Consider the following 16,570-nt stretch of genomic DNA (forward strand, 5'->3'; position numbering starts at 1 on the left):
CTTCAGCAACCCTCAGTTTGTTTCCCAGATTTAAGAGTCTCTCATAGTTTGTCTTCCTCTTTAATTTTTCCCCATTCAGTTTCCCCTACTTCCCTTATAGTGCTTTATATTATTTCTTATATTCCACATATGAGTGAAATCATATGATTATTGTCTTTCTCTGATTGACTTATTTCACTTAGCATAATACCCTAGAGTTCCATCCGTATTGAAGCAAATGGTAGGTATTCATACTTTCTGATGACTGAGTAATATTCCATTGTGTGTGTGTATATATATATATATATGTATATATATATATATACACTCACATATATATATCTATGTATATATCTTCTTTACATCTATACATCTTTATCCATTTATCTGTTGAAAGACATCTCAGCTATCTCAGCTCCTTCCACAGTTTGGCTATTGTGGACATTCTTGCTATGAACATTGAGGTGCAGGTGTCCCATCATTTCACTACACCTGTATCTTTGGGATAAATACCCAGTAGTGCAATGCTGGGTCATAGGTAGCTCTATTTTTAACTCTTTGAGGAACCTCTAGACTGTTTTCCAGAGTGGCATACCAGCTTGCACATCCCTTCTCCACATCCTCGCTGTTATTTGTTGTTTCCTGTCATATTAATTTTAACCATTCTCACCTGTGTAAAGTGATATCTCATTGTGGTTTTGATTTGTTATTTCCTGATGCCAAGTGATGTGGAGCATTTTTTCATGTGCCTGTTGGCCATGTGTAGATCTTCTTTGAAGAAATGTTTGTTCATGTCTTTTGCCCATTTCTTGACTGGATTGTTTCTTGGGTGTTGAGTGTGATAAATTCTTTATAGATCTTGGATACTAGCTCTTTATCTGAGATGTCATTGCAAATATCTTCTGTGAGCTGTTTCCTTTGCTGTGCAGAAAACTTTTTTGTCCTTTTTTTAAATAAATTTATTTTTTATTGGTGTTCAATTTACCAACATACAGAATAACACCCAGTGCTCATCCCGTCAAGTGCCCCTCACAGTGCCTGTCACCCATTCACCCCCACCCCCCGCCCTCCTCCCCTTCCACCACCCCTAGTTCGCCTCCCAGACTTTGGAGTCTCTATACTCTGTCTCCCTTTCTGATATTTCCCACACATTTCTTCTCCCTTCCCTTATATTCCCTTTCACTATTATTTATATTCCCCAAATGAATGAGAACATACACTGTTTGTCCTTCTCCGATTGACTTAACTTCACTCAGCATAATACCCTCCAGTTCCATCCACGTTGAAGCAAATGGTGGGTATTTGTCGTTTCTAATGGCTGAGTAATATTCCATTGTATACATAAACCGCATCTTCTTTATCCATTCATCTTTCTATGGACACTGAGGCTCCTTCCACAGTTTGGCTATTGTGGACATTGCTGCTAGAAACATCGGGGTGCAGGTGTTCTGGCGTTTCATTGCATCTGAATCTTTGGGGTAAATCCCTAACAGTGCAATTGCTGGGTCTATTTTTAACTCTTTGAGGAATCTCCACACAGTTTTCCAGAGTGGCTGCACCATTTCACATTCCCACCAACAGTGTAAGAGGGTTCCCTTTTCTCCGCATCCTCTCCAACATTTGTGGTTTCCTGCCTTGTTAATTGTTCCCATTCTCATTGGTGTGAGGTGGTATCTCATTGTGGTTTTGATTTGTATTTCCCTGATGGCAAGTGATGAGAGCATTTTCTCATGTGCGTGTTGGCCATGTCTGTGTCTTCCTCTGTGAGATTTCTCGTCATGTCTTGATTGCCCATTTCATGATTGGATTGTTTGTTTCTTTGCTGTTGAGTTTAATAAGTTCTTTATAGATCTTGGGAACTAGCCCTTTATCTGATACGTCATTTGCAAATATCTTCTCCCATTCTGTAGGTTGTCTTTGAGTTTTGTGGACTGTATCCTTTGCTGTGCAAAAGCTTCTTATCTTGATGAAGTCCCAATAGTTCATTTTTGCTTTTGTTTCTTTTGCTTTCGTGGATGTATCTTGCAAGAAGTTACTGTGGCCAAGTTCAAAAAGGGTGTTGCCTGTTTTCTCCTCTAGGATTTTGATGGAATCTTGTCTCACATTTAGATCTTTCATCCATTTTGAGTTTATCTTTGTGTATGGTGTAAGAGAATGGTCTAGTTTCATTCTTCTGCATGTGGATGTCCAATTTTCCCAGCACCGTTTATTGAAGAGACTGTCTTTCTTCCAGTGGATAGTCTTTCCTCCTTTATCGAATATTAGTTGACCATAAAGTTCAGGGTCCACTTCTGGTTTCTCTATTCTGTTCCATTGATCTATGTGTCTGTTTTTTTGTGCCAGTACCACACTGTCTTGATGACCACAGCTTTGTAGTACAACCTGAAATCTGGCATTGTGATGCCCCCAGCTATGGTTTTCTTTTGTAAAATTCCCCTGGCTATTCGGGGTCTTTTCTGATTCCACACAAATCTTAAAATAATTTGTTCTAACTCTCTGAAGAAAGTCCATGGTATTTTGATAGGGATTGCATTAAACGTGTAAATTGCCCTGGGTAACATTGACATTTTCACAATATTAATTCTGCCAATCCATGAGCATGGAATATTTTTCCATCTCTTTGTGTCTTCCTCAGTTTCTTTCAGAAGTGTTCTATAGTTTTTAGGGTATATATCCTTTACCTCTTTGGTTAGGTTTATTCCTAGGTATCTTATGTTTTTGGGTGCAATTGTAAATAGGATTGACTCCTTAATTTCTCTTTCTTCAGTCTCATTGTTAGTGTATAGAAATGCCATTGATTTCTGGGCATTGATTTTGTATCCTGCCACGCTACCAAATTGCTGTATGAGTTCTAGCAATCTTGGGGTGGAGGCTTTTGGGTTTTCTATGTAGAGTATCATGTCATCGGCGAAGAGGGAGAGTTTGACTTCTTCTTTGCCTATTTGAATGCCTTTAATGTCTTTTTGTTGTCTGATTGCTGAGGCTAGGACTTCCAGTACTATGTTGAATAGCAGTGGTGAGAGTGGACATCCCTGTCTTGTTCCTGCTCTTAGGGGAAAGGCTCCCAGTGCTTCCCCATTGAGAATGATATTTGCTGTGGGCTTTTCATAGATGGCTTTTAAGATGTTGAAGAATATTCCCTCTAACCCTACACTCTGAAGAGTTTTGATCAGGAATGGATGCTGTATTTTGTCAAATGCTTTCTCTGCATCTAATGAGAGGATCATATGGTTCTTGGTTTTTCTGTTGCTGATATGATGAATCACATTGATTGTTTTACGAGTGTTGAACCAGCCTTGTGCCCCAGGGATAAATCCCACTTGGTCATGGTGAATAATCTTCTTAATGTACTATTGGATCCTATTGGCTAGTATCTTGTTGAGAATTTTTGCATCCATGTTCATCAGGGATATTGGTCTATAATTCTCCTTTTTGGTGGGGTCTTTGGCTGGTTTTGGAATTAAGGTGATGCTGGCCTCATAGAATGAATTTGGAAGTACTCCATCTCTTTCTATCTTTCCAAACAGCTTTAGTAGAATAGGTATGATTTCTTCTTTAAACGTTTGATAGAATTCCCCTGGGAAGCCATCTGGCCCTGGACTCTTGTGTCTTGGGAGGTTTTTGATGACTTCTTCAATTTCCTCCCTGGTTATTGCCCTGTTCAGGTTTTCTATTTCTTCCTGTTCCAGTTTTGGTAGTTTGTGGCTTTCCAGGAATGCGTCCATTTCTTCTAGATTGCCTAATTTATTGGCGTATAGCTGTTCATAATATGTTTTTAAAATCGTTTGTATTTCCTTGGTGATCTCTCCTTTCTCATTCGTGTTTATTAATTTGAGTCTTCTCTCTCTTCTTTTTAATAAGGCTGGCTAATGGTTAATCTATCTTATTAATTCTTTCAAAGAACCAACTCCTGGTTTTGTTGATCTGTTCCACAGTTCTTCTGGTCTCTATTTCATTGAGTTCTGCTCGAATCTTAATTAACTCTCTTCTTCTGCTGGGTGTAGGATCTATTTACTGTTTTTTTCTCTAGCTCCTTTATGTGTAAGGTTAGCTTTTGTTTTGAGTTCTTTCCAGTTTTTGAATGGATGCTTGTTTTGCGATGTGTTTCCTCCTTAGGACTGCTTTGCTGCATCCCAAGGATTTGGAACGGTTGTTTCTTCATTCTCATTAGTTTCCATGAATCTTTTTAATTCTTCCTTAATTTCCTGGTTGAGCCTTTCATCTTTTAGCAGGATGGTCCTTAACCTCCACGTGTTTGTTTCCAAACTTCTTGTTGTGATTTAGTTCTAATTTCAAGGCATTATGGCCTGAGAATATGCAGGGGACGATCCCAATCTTTTGGTATCGGTTCAGACCCAATTTGTGACCCAGTATGTGGTCTATTCTGGAGAAAGTTCCATGTGCACTTGAGAAGAATGTGTATTCAGTTGAGTTTGGATGTAAAGTTCTGTAGATATCTGTGAAATCCATCTGGTCCTGTGTATCATTTAAAGCTCTCGTTTCTTTGGAGATGTTGTGCTTGGAAGACCTATCGAGGGTAGAAAGAGCTAGATTGAAGTCACCAAGTATAAGTGTATTATTATCTAAGTATTTCTTCACTTTGGTTATTAATTGATTTAAATATTTGGCAGCTCCCACATTCGGGGCATATACATTGATAATTGTTAAGTCCTCTTGTTGGATAGATCCTTTAAGGATGATACAGTGTCCCTCTTCATCTCTCACTACAGTCTTCAGGGTAAATTTTAGTTTATCTGATATAAGGATGGCTGCCCCTGCTTTCTTTTGAGGACCATTTGAATGGTAAATGGTTCTCCAACCTTTTAATTTCAGGTTGTAGGTGTCCTTCTGTCTAAAATGAGTCTCTTGTAGACAGCAAATAGATGGGTCCTGCTTTTTTATCCAGTCTGAAACCCTGCGCCTTTTGATGGGGTCATTAAGCCCGTTCACGTTCAGAGCTACTATTGAAAGATATGAATTTAGTGTCATCATGATATCTATTCAGTCCTTGTTTTTGTGGATTGTTCCACTGAACTTCTTAAAGGGGAATTTTAAGAGTCCCCCTTAAAATTTCTTGCAGAGCTGGTTTGGAGGTCACATATTCTTTCATTTCCTGCCTGTCTTGGAAGCTCTTTATCTCTCCTTCCATTTTGAATGAGAGCCTTGCTGGATAAAGTATTCTTGGTTGCATGTTCTTCTCATTTAGGACCCTGAATATATCCTGCCAGCCTTTTCTGGCCTGCCAGGTCTCTGTGGAGAGGTCTGCTGTTACCATAATACTCCTCCCCATAAAAGTCAGGGATTTCTTGTCTCTTGCTGCTTTAAGGATCTTCTCTTTATCTTTGGAATTTGCAAGCTTAACTATTAAATGTCGAGGTGTTGAACGGTTTTTATTGATTTTAGGGGGGGATCTCTCTATTTCCTGTATCTGAATGCCTGTTTCCCTTCCCAGATTAAGAAAGTTTTCAGCTAGGATTTGTTCAAATACATATTCTGGCCCTCTGGCCCTTTCGGCGCCCTCGGGAACCCCAATTAAACGTAGGTTTTTCTTCCTCAGGATGTCGTTTATTTCCCTTAATCTATCTTCATGGTCTTTTAATTGTTTGTCTCTTTTTTCCTCAGTTTCCCTCTTTGCCATCAACTTGTCTTCTGTGTCACTCACTTGTTCTTCCACCTCGTTAACCCTCGTCGTTAGGACTTCTAGTTTGGATTGCATCTCATTCAATTGATTTTTAATTTCTGCCTGATTGGATCTAAATTCTGCAGTCATGAAGTCTCTTGAGTCCTTTATGCTTTTTTCTAGAGCCACCAGTAGCTGTATGATAGTGCTTCTGAATTGGCTTTCTGACACTGAATTGTAATCCAGATTTTGTAACTCTGTGGGAGAGAGGACTGTTTCTGATTCTTTCTTTTGAGGTGAGGTTTTCCTTCTAGTCATTTTGCTCAGTGCAGAGTGGCCAAAAACAAGTTGTATTGGGAAAAGGAGAAAAAGAGAGGAGCTAAAGAAGGAAAGAAAAGAGAAAAAGAAAAAAGGAAGAAAAAAAGAGAAGAAAAAGAGAAATAAAAAGAAAGAACGGAAAAAAATCGGTGGGGGAAGCAAACAGTAATCAAAAAGCAATAAGAAAAAAAAGAAAAGAAAAGAAAAGAAAAAACCACGGGGGAGTTTCTTCTGATTCTGTATACTTTAAGTCCCTTGACTTCCCCTGGAACTTCGTCTAGTTGTATTCTGGGGGAGGGGCCTGTTGTGATTTTCAGGTGTTAGCACTTGGGGGAGCTGCTGTGCCCCCTGCCAGTGGGGGTTGTTTACCCCGTGAGGCCCCAGGAGAAACAACCCCAGTGGCGGCGGCCTGCTCTAGAGCCATGGATTCAGCCCCCACAGTAACTCCGGAGCTCTCCGTCTGCAGGGCCTGGAGGCTCCGGGGCGGGGCAGGAGCATCTTTGCTGTCCTGGGCCCTCCCGGCCTCTGCCTGTCCCAGGGGGAGGTCGGATCCTGGGTTGTGTCCCGGCACCCAGTGCTCCGGGACCTGCGCTGTTGGATTCGCGCTCTGGCCATGCAGCCCCCTCCACGGAGCCGCGGCCCGAGCCCCTCAGAGCTGCTCCCGGAGCTGCGCTGCGCAGCCCCCTCTGCGCGGAGCCTCTTCCTCTGCCGGAGCCGCCTCCGAGCTGCTCCCGTGGGAGCGCAGCCCCTTCCGTGGAGCCGCCACCCGAGCCCCTCCGAGCTGCTCCGGGTCCGCCGTGCGCGCTGCAGCCTTTAGGGAGCTCGTCGCACTCTCCTGGGGCGCAGGTGTCTGTTAGTGTCCCAGGGAGCCTGAGGGCATCCCCGCCCTCCTGGGGTCCTGCTCTCACTCCCAGCGGGTGCCTTTCCACCCGGGAAGATTGGCGAAGCTCCTGCTTCTCCGGGACGGGGCTCTCCTGTCCTGGGGACACTCGCCCCGGCCTTAGCCCGGCTCCTCGCGGGGCCCCTCCCTCTTGGACGCCTTTTGTTTCTTTATTTCCTTTTATCCCCCGTCTTCCTACCTGGATAGAAGCGGGAACTCTTCTCACTGTAGCGTTCCAGCTGTTTTCTCTTTAAATCTCAGGCCGAATTCGTAGATTTTCAGGATGATTTGAAGGTTATCTAGGTAATTTGGTGGGGACAGGTGACTTGGGGACCCTACTCTTCCGCCATCTTGCCCCTCCTCCAAACTTTTTTGTCTTGATGAAGTACCAATAGTTCATTTTTGCTTTTCTTTCCCTTGCTTTTAGAGATGTGTCTTTGCAGAAGTTGTGATGGCGAAGTTCAAAAAGGTTGTTGCCTTGTGTTCTCCTCTAGGATTTTGATGGATTGCTGTCTCACATTTAGGTTTTTCACCCATTTTGAATTTATCTTTGTGTATGGTGTAAGAGAATGGTCTACTTTCATTCTTCTGCATGTGACTGTCCAATTTTCCCAGCACCATTTATTGAAGAGATTGTCTTTTTTCCATTGGATATTATTTCCTGCTTTGTCAATGATTAACGGACCATAGAGTTGAGTGCCCATTTCTGGGTACTCTGTTCTGTTCCATTGATCTATGTATTTGTTGTTGTGCCAGTACCATATTGTCTTGATGATCACAGCTTTGTAATACGGCTTCAAGTCAGGCATTGTGATGCCCTCAGCTTTGGTTTTCTTTTTCAACATTCCTCTGGCTATTTGGAGTCTTTTTCTGGTTTTGTATAAATCTTAAGATTATTTGATCCAACTCTGTGAAAAAGGGCCATGGTATTTTGATAGGCTGAATGTGTAGCATAGACATTTTCACAATATTAATTCTTCCAATCCATGAGCATGGAATATTTTTCCATTTCTTTGTGTCTCCCTCAATTTCTCTTATAAGTGTTCTTCAGTTTTTTTTTTTAATTTTTTTTAGTTATTTATTTATGATAGTCACAGGGAGAGAGAGAGAGAGAGGCAGAGACATAGGCAGAGGGAGAAGCAGGCTCCATGCACCGGGAGCCCGATGTGGGATTCGATCCCGGGTCTCCAGGATCGCGCCCTGGGCCAAAGGCATGCGCTAAACCGCTGCGCCACCCAGGGATCCCTTCAGTTTTTAGAGTACAGATCCTTTACCTCTTTGGTTAGGTTTACTCCTAGGTATTTTATGGTTTTGGGTGCAGTTGTAAATGGGATTGATTCATTAATTTTTCTTTAGTCTCACTGTTAGTGTATAGAAATGCCACTGATTTCTGGGCATCAATTTTGTATCCTGTCACATTGCAGAATTGCTATATGAGTTCTAGCAGTTTTAGGGCAGAGTCTTTTGGTTTTTCCATATACAGTATCATGTCATCTGCAGAGAGGGAGAGTTTGACTTCTTCCTGGGCAATTTGAATTCCTTTTAATTCTTTTTGTTGTCTGATTGCTAAGGCTAGGACTTCTAGTACCATGTTGAACAACAGTGGTGAGAGTGACCATTTCTGTTGTGTTCCTGACCTTAGGAAAAAACTCTCAGTTTTTCCCCATTGACAATGATACTCACTGTGAGCTTTTTATAGATGGATTTTATGATATTGAGATATGTTTCCTCTATCTCTACATTTTGAAGAGTTTTAATCAAGAAAGGATGCTGTATTTTGTCAAATGCATTGTCTTTTATTAATATGATCTATCATGTTGATTAATTTATGAATGTTGAACTACGCTTATCCCAGGAATAATTCCTACTTAGTCATGATAAATAATCTTTTTAATGTACTGTTGAATCCTATTGGCTAGCATATTGGTGAGTATTTTGACATCCATGTTCATCATGGATTTGGCCTGTAATTCCTTTTTGTCTAGTTTTGGGATAGGTAATGCTGGACTCATAGAACAGGTTCGGGAGTTTTCCTTCCATTTCTATCATTTGAAGCAGCTCCAGTGGAATAGATATTATTTCTTCTTTAAATATTTGGTAGAATTCCCCTGGAAAGCCATCTGGTCCTGAACTCTTGTTTCTTGTGAGTTTTTTGATGACCACTTCAATTTTTTTGCTTGTTATTGATCTGTTTAGATTTTCTATTTCTTCCTGTTTCAGTTTTGGTAGTTTATATATTTTCAGGAATGCATCCATTTCTTCCAGATTGCCTAATTTGTTGTAAAGTCCATCTGGTCCAATGTGTCATTAAAAGCCCTTGTTTTGGGATCCCTGGGTGGCGCAGCAGTTTGGCGCCTGCCTTAGGCCCAGGGCGCGATCCTGGGGACCCGGGATCAAATCCTACGTCAGGCTCCTGGTGCATGGAGCCTGCTTTTCTCCCTCTGCCTATGTCTCTGCCTCTCTCTCTCTCTCTCTCTGCATGACTTATCATAAATAAATTAAAAAAAAGCCCTTGTTTCTTTGTTGATCTTTTGTTTTGATTATCTGTCCCTTGCTGAGAGTGGAGTCTTGAAATCTCTTAATATTAATGTATTATTATCTATGTGTTTCTTTACTTTGGTTATTAATTGGCACATATAATTGGCTGCTCTCAAGTTAGGGGCAAAAATATAATTGTTAGATCTTCTTGATGAGTAGATCATTTAAGTGTGATATAGTTTCCCTCTTTATCTCTTAATACAGTCTCTGGTTTAAAATCTAATTTATGTGATATGAGGATTGATATCCCAGCTTTCCCAAGATATGTATTTAGTGCCATTGTATTGCCTGTACTGTTCCATTTCTGCAGATTGTTTCTGTTTCCTTGGCTCCCTCTTTGCTTACAGGATCCCCCTTAATATTTCTTGCAGGGTTGTCTTGATGGTCACATACTCTTTCATCTTCTGTCTGTCCTGGTGGCTCAGTATCCTCCCATTCTCAATGACAGCCTTTCTTGATAATGTATTCTTTGCTGCTGTCTTTTTCATTTAGTACCATGAATATATCATGCTAGCACTTTCTGGCCTGCCAGGTCTCTGTGGATAGATCTGCTGTTGATCTGATATTTCTCCCCGTTTATGTAAGGAATCTCTTGTCTTGAGCTGCTTTCAAGATTTTCTCTTTATCTCTAAAATTTGCAAGCTTCACATGAAATGTCAGGGTGTTGATCTACTTTTATTGATTTGAGAAGGATCCTCTCTACCTCTTGGTTTTGAATGCCCATTTCCTTCCCCAGATTAGGGAAGTTCTCAGGTATGAATTGCTCAAATATACCTTCTGGTCCTCTCTCTCTCCATGCCCTCAGGAATTCCAATAATTCAGATGTTATTTTTTTTTCTTTATATCACTTACTTCCTGGAGCCTCTCTTTGTGAGCTCTTAGTTGTTTTTGTCTTTTTTTTTTTCTTCAGCTTCCTTCCTTTCCATCAACTTGTTTTCAATGTTACTTATTCTTTCTTCTGCATCATTTATTCTGGCTGTTAGAGCATCCAATTTAGACTGCATCTCAGAGTAGTCTGGTCCGATTAGATTTTTTTTTATTTTTTTTATTTTTTTTTAATTTTATAAATTAATTTTTATTGGTGTTCAATTTACCAACATACAGAATAACACCCAGTGCTCATCCAGTCAAGTGTACCCCTCAGTGCCCGTCACTCATTCCCCCCCCTGCCCTCCTCCCCCTCCACCACCCCTAGTTCATTTCCCAGAGTTAGAAGTCTTTATGTTCTTTCTCCCTTTCTGATATTTCCCACACATTTCTTCTCCCTTCCCTTATATTCCCTTTCACTATTATTCATATTCCCCAAATGAATGAGAACATACACTGTTTGTCCTTCTCCGGTTACTGTGGCCAAGTTCAAAAAGGGTGTTGCCTGAGTTCTTCTCTGGGATTTTGATGGAATCTTGTCTCACATTTAGATCTTTCATCTATTTTGAGTTTATCTTTGTGTATGGTGCAAGAGAGTGGTCCAGTTTCATTCTTCTGCATGTGGATGTCCAATTTTCCCAGCACCATTTATTGAAGAGAGTGTCTTTCTTCCAGTGGATCGTCTTTCCTCCTTTATCGTATATTAGTTGACCATAAAGTTCAGGGTCCACTTCTGGGTTCTCTGTTCTGTTCCATTGATCTATATGTCTGTTTTTGTGCCAGTACCACACTGTCTTGATGAACACAGCTTTGTAGTACAACCTGAAATCTGGCATTGTGATGCCCCCAGATATGGTTTTCTTTTTTAAAATTCCCCTGGCTGTTTGGGGTCTTTTCTGATTCCACACAAATCTTAAAATAATTTGTTCTAAGTCTCTGAAGAAAGTCCATGGTATTTTGATAGGGATTGCATTATACGTGTAAATTGCCCTGGGTAACATTGACATTTTCACAATATTAATTCTGCCAATCCATGAGCATGGAATATTTTTCCATCTCTTTGTGTCTTCCTCAATTTCTTTCAGAAGTGTTCTATAGTTTTTAGGGTATATTTTGAGAAACATTTGAATGGTAAATGGTTCTCCAACCTTTTATTTTCAGGTTGTAGGTGTCCTTCTGTCTAAAATGAGTCTCTTGTAGACAGCAAATAGATGGGTCCTGCTTTTTTATCCAGTCTGAAACCCTGCGCCTTTTGATGGGGTCATTAAGCCCATTCACGTTCAGAGTTACTATTGACAGATATGAGTTTAGTGTCATCATGATATCTATTCAGTCCTTGTTTTTGTGGATTGTTCCACTGAACTTCTTCTTAAAGGGGAGTTTTAAGAGTCTCCCTTAAAATTTCTTGCAGAGCTGGTTTGGAGGTCACATATTCTTTCAGTTCCTGCCTGTCTTGGAAGCTCTTTATCTCTCCTTCCATTTTGAATGAGAGCCTTGCTGGATAGAGTATTCTTGGTTGCATGTTCTTCTCATTTAGGACCCTGAATATATCCTGCCAGCCCTTTCTGGCCTGCCACGTCTCTGTGGAGAGGTCTGCTGTTACCCTAATATTCCTCCCCATGAAAGTCAGGGACTTCTTGTCTCTTGCTGCTTTAAGGATCTTCTCTTTATCTTTGGAATTTGCAAGCTTAACTATTAAATGTCGAGGTGTTGAACGGTTTTTATTGATTTTAGGGGGGGGGATCTCTCTATTTCCTGGATCTGAATGCCTGTTTCCCTTCCCAGATTGGGAAAGTTTTCAGCTAGGATTTGTTCAAATACATATTCTGGCCCTCTGGCCCTTTCGGCGCCCTCGGGAACCCCAATTAAACGTAGGTTTTTCTTCCTTAGACTGTCATTTATTTGCCTTAATCTGTCTTCATGGTCCCTTAATTGATTGTCTCTTTTTTCCTCAGTTTCCCTCTTTGCCATTAACTTGTCTTCTATGTCACTCACTCGTTCTTCCACCTCGTTAACCCTCGTCGTTAGGACTTCTAGTTTGGATTGCATCTCATTCAATTGATTTTTAATTTCTGCCTGATTGGATCTAAATTCTGCAGTCATGAAGTCTCGTGAGTCCTTAATGCTTTTTTCTAGAGCCACCAGTAGCTGTAGAATAGTGCTTCTGAATTGGCTTTCTGACATTGAAGTGTAATCCAGATTTTGTAACTCTGTGGGAGAGAGGGCTGTTTCTGATTCTTTCTTTTGAAGTGAGGTTTTCCTTCTAGTCATTTTGCTCAGTGCAGAGTGGCCAAAAACAAGTTGTATTGGAACACGGGGGAGTATCACTGGTCCGTCCAGCTGGTCTTCTGGGGGAGGGGCCTGCTGTGCTGATTTTCAGGTGTTAGCACTTGGGGGAGCTGCTCTGCCCCTGCCTGCTGCCGGGCTCAGCGGGGGTTGTTTACCCCGTTGGGCCCCAGGAGGATCAGCCGCAGTTGCTATGGCAACTCTGGAAGCCTGGATTCAGCCTCCGCAGGAACTACGGGCTCGGGGCTCTCGGTTCTCCGTCTGCAGGGCCTGGAGGCTCCGGGGCGGGGCCGCTGATCTGCTCAGCTCGGGGCAGGAGCGTCCTTGCTGTCCTGGGCCCTCCCGGCCTCTGCCTGTCCCGGGGGAGGCCGGATCTTGGGCTGTGTCCCGGCGCCCTGTGCTCCGGGGCCTGCGCTGTTGGATTTGCGCTCCCGCCCTTCAGCTCCCTCCCTGGAGCCACTCCCGAGCCCCTCCGAGCTGCTCCGGTCGGTCCCCGGCCGTGCGCGCTGCAGCCCTTAGGGAGCTCGTTGCACTCTCCGGGGGCGCAGGTGTCTGTTAGTGTCCCCGGGAGTCCGAGGGCATCCCCGCCCTCCTGGGTCCTGCTCTAACTCCCTGCGAGCCCCTTTCCCCCGGGAAGGTTGGTGCAGCTCCTGCTTCTCCGGGACGGGGCTCTCCTGTCCTGGGGACACTCGCCCCGGCCTCAGCCCGGCTCCTCGCGGGGCCCCTCCCCCTCGGAGGCCTTTTGTTCCTTTATTTCTTTTTCCCCGTCTTCCTACCTTGATAGAAGCGCGAACTCTTCTCACTGTAGCGTTCCAGCTGGTCTCTCTTTACATCTCAGGCCGAATTCGTAGATTTTCAGGATGGTTTGAAGGTTATCTAGGTAATTTGGTGGGGACAGGCGATTTGGGGACCCTGCTCTTCCGCCATCTTGCCCATCCTCCCTGGTCCGATTAGATTTTGGCCTGATTATATCTCATTTCTGTACTTAAAGACTCTCTAGAATCTTTTATGCTTTTTAAAGCTTAACTAGTAATTTTATAATTGTAATTCTGAACTCCATGCTGACATTTTACTTAAATCCATATCCATTAGTTCTGTGGCAGAGAGTATTACCTCTGTTTCTTTTTTTGTTGTGAATTCTTCCTTCTAGTTTTTTTTTGTCCAGTGCAGAATGGCTGTACGAGTGAGCAAAGTCAAAAATATCAACTCTGACCCAACGAATTACACATTAGACAATTCCAAAGTGGTCAGGAACCAGAACATAAAAGAAAAAAGACAAAGGCAAAGACAAAAAAAAAAAAAAAGGCAGGGGAGGTGGGAGGAAGAAAGAGTATAATCTCAGTGTGGATGAAACAAGGTGATCCCCTTTGTCCTGATTGTATTTTGGCCTGTGTGTTAGATGGTACTAAATTCCAAAGTTATAAAGGAAGCAAAACTTATATGTATACAAAAATAAAATTGAATACAGTGAAAAGTAGCAAAAAATGAAGAATATATCTATAGGATGTATTTATAAAATATGAAAGTTAAAAAAGAAAAGACCTAAAAGCAAAGAGTTGATACAATAAGAAACTAGTAGAGATGGATATTGGAATATTGGAATATTTTAAACTGAAAGATAAATGAATCATAAGAAAAAAGCCTTGAGTTCTATATTCTATTTTCTAGTCTTAATTGGTTGATAAACTTGCTTTTCACCTGCTCTTCCAGCTGGTCTGGAGGAAGGATCTGCTGCTCTGATTCTCAGGTGTCTGTGCCTGGGCAAAGTTGCACCACCTTTTGCCTGGGGGCTGGGCTCAGTGTAAGCTGTTTGCTGTGTGAGGCTTTTGTTCCTTGAAGGCTTTCCTACCTCTTTAGAGCGTGGTCGCACCTTACGTGAGATCTGTTCTCTTAAATCTACCTTCCTAGAAGTTTTATAACTTTGCATTTACATTTAAATTACATTTAAGTTTATGATCCATTTTGAGTTATTTTTTTTTTGTGGAAAGTGGAGTCAGTGTCATTATTTTCCATGTGAATGTCTAGTTCTTCCAGCACCATTTATTGGAAAGGCTATCCATTCTCCATTGAACTGCATTTACTCCATTGTTAAAGATTTATTATCTGTGTCAGTCTGTTTCTGGGCTTTTTATTTTGTTCCAATGATCTTTTATTCATTATTTTGTGACTACTACACTGTCATTATAGTTTATAGTAAGTTTTGAAGTTGGTTGTTATTATTCCTTTAGTTTTCTTCCTTCTCCTTTCCCTCCCTCCTCCTCCTCCCCCTCCTTACTCTTACTTCTCTCTCTCCTCTTCAGTATTATGTGACTATTCTGCATTGTTTTTCATCTCCATATAAAGCTTAGAATCAGTTTCTTAATATCTATAAAATAACTTGCTGGAATTTTTATTGGAATTATCTTAAGTCTTTAGATTAAATTGGGAAGAACTGACATCTTAACAATATTGGGTCTTCCTATCCATGAACATGAAATCTCTCTCCATTTATTTATGCCTTCTTTAATTTTTTTTCATCAGAGTTTTCTAGTATTTCTCATACGGATTCTATAATAGTTTGTTAGAACTATTCCCAAATACATCATTATTTTGGTGCTAATATAAGTAGCATCATATTTTTCATTAAAATTCTCATTTTTCCTTGTTGGTACACAGGTAAACAATTGAGTTTTGTATATTAACTTTGTATCAGTAATCTTGCTATAATAAATTATTAGTCCAGTAGATTTTTGTTTTTGTTGGCTTTTTGGTCGATCAGTTGGGATTTTCTTTATATAATCAATCATAGAATCTATGGAAAAAAACAGGTTTTTTTTTTCTTTCCTCTCAACCTGTATATTTTTCTTTTTCTCTCTCTTTCTTTTTTTTTCTTTTCTTTCTTTCTTTTTTTTTTTTTTTTTTGGTCCTGCTTTAGCTAGGACTTTCAGTAGGATGTTGAGAAGGAGTGATGAAAGGGAGCATCCTTGTCTTGTTCCTGATCTCAGAGGGAAAGCTTATAGTTTTTCACCATATATATGACATTAGCTGTAGGTGTTCTCTGTATGTATGCTATCAAATTTAGGAAGTTCCCATCTATTCCTAGTTTGCTAATATTTTGTAGAATTCATTAAGTGAATATTGGATTTTGTCAAATACTTTTTCTCCATCAATTGTTATGGTCATATGGTTTTTCTTCTTCAGCCTGTCAATATGATGAATTAATTAATTGAGTCTGAATGATTATGAGAGATATTGGTCTGTAATTTTCCTTTTTTTGGTAATGTGTCTGGATTTGGTTATTACAGTAATATTGGTCTCAAAGCATAAGCCAGGAAGTTCACCCATCAAGTTTGGGAGAGTATTGTGTCGGTTATTTCCTGGGGTGAAGGGAGTATGAGCTTTTCCTGGATTCTGTCCTAGTTGCTTCTCTTGGCTAATTTTGATTTACTTCCTTTCTGCATAATAAACCATAACTGTGAATATAACAGCTTTCAGTGAGTTCTGTGAGTCCTTCTAGTAAATTACCAAACCTGAGAGTGGTTTTGGAAATCCATTGAACTTGTGTTGAGTGTAAGTAGTCAGGGAAGTTTTGGGGACGTTCTAACTTTGCAGCAGGCCTAAACTCTACACACCCTTTCCTCCATGGCATTATTGAAGTATGACTGATGAATTAAAATAGTATGTTTTTAAGGTGTTCAACATGATGTTTTGATATATGTATACCTCCTGAAATATTACTACAATCAAACTAACATATCCCTCTCTTCAGTTACCTTTTTTTATGTAATGAGAACACTTTATCCTCTTAGCACATTTCAACTATAGAGTACAGTATTGTTAATTATAGTCATCAGGCGGTACAGTGGATCCTGAAAATTAATTCATTCTTAAATGAAAATTTGTATCTTTTGAATAATGTATCCTCTTTTTTCCCCACTCTCCAGGAACTAATTAACCACTATTCTGCTCTCTCATATTATTCTCTAATTTCTAAAAAAAGTTGTTTCATACATTTTTCATAGTTTTCTAATTGGGTAAGAGTTGCTTGGTACCAGTTACTCTGTTTTGACCTGAAGTAAAAGTCTTATTTTAGTATTTTAATT

The 16,570-nt window shown here is 40.7% G+C and overlaps 1 protein-coding gene across 1 annotated transcript in view; it reads left to right on the plus strand.

The window, feature by feature from the left end:
* The window catches only part of ADAM32 (ADAM metallopeptidase domain 32), a 185,744-nt gene that overhangs the window by 83,686 nt on the left and 85,488 nt on the right, over positions 1 to 16,570 (plus strand). The window lies entirely within an intron of this gene.

Source organism: Nyctereutes procyonoides, unplaced genomic scaffold (genome assembly GCF_905146905.1).
Source record: "Nyctereutes procyonoides isolate TBG_1078 unplaced genomic scaffold, NYPRO_anot_genome, whole genome shotgun sequence".
Taxonomy (NCBI): Eukaryota; Metazoa; Chordata; class Mammalia; order Carnivora; family Canidae; genus Nyctereutes; species Nyctereutes procyonoides.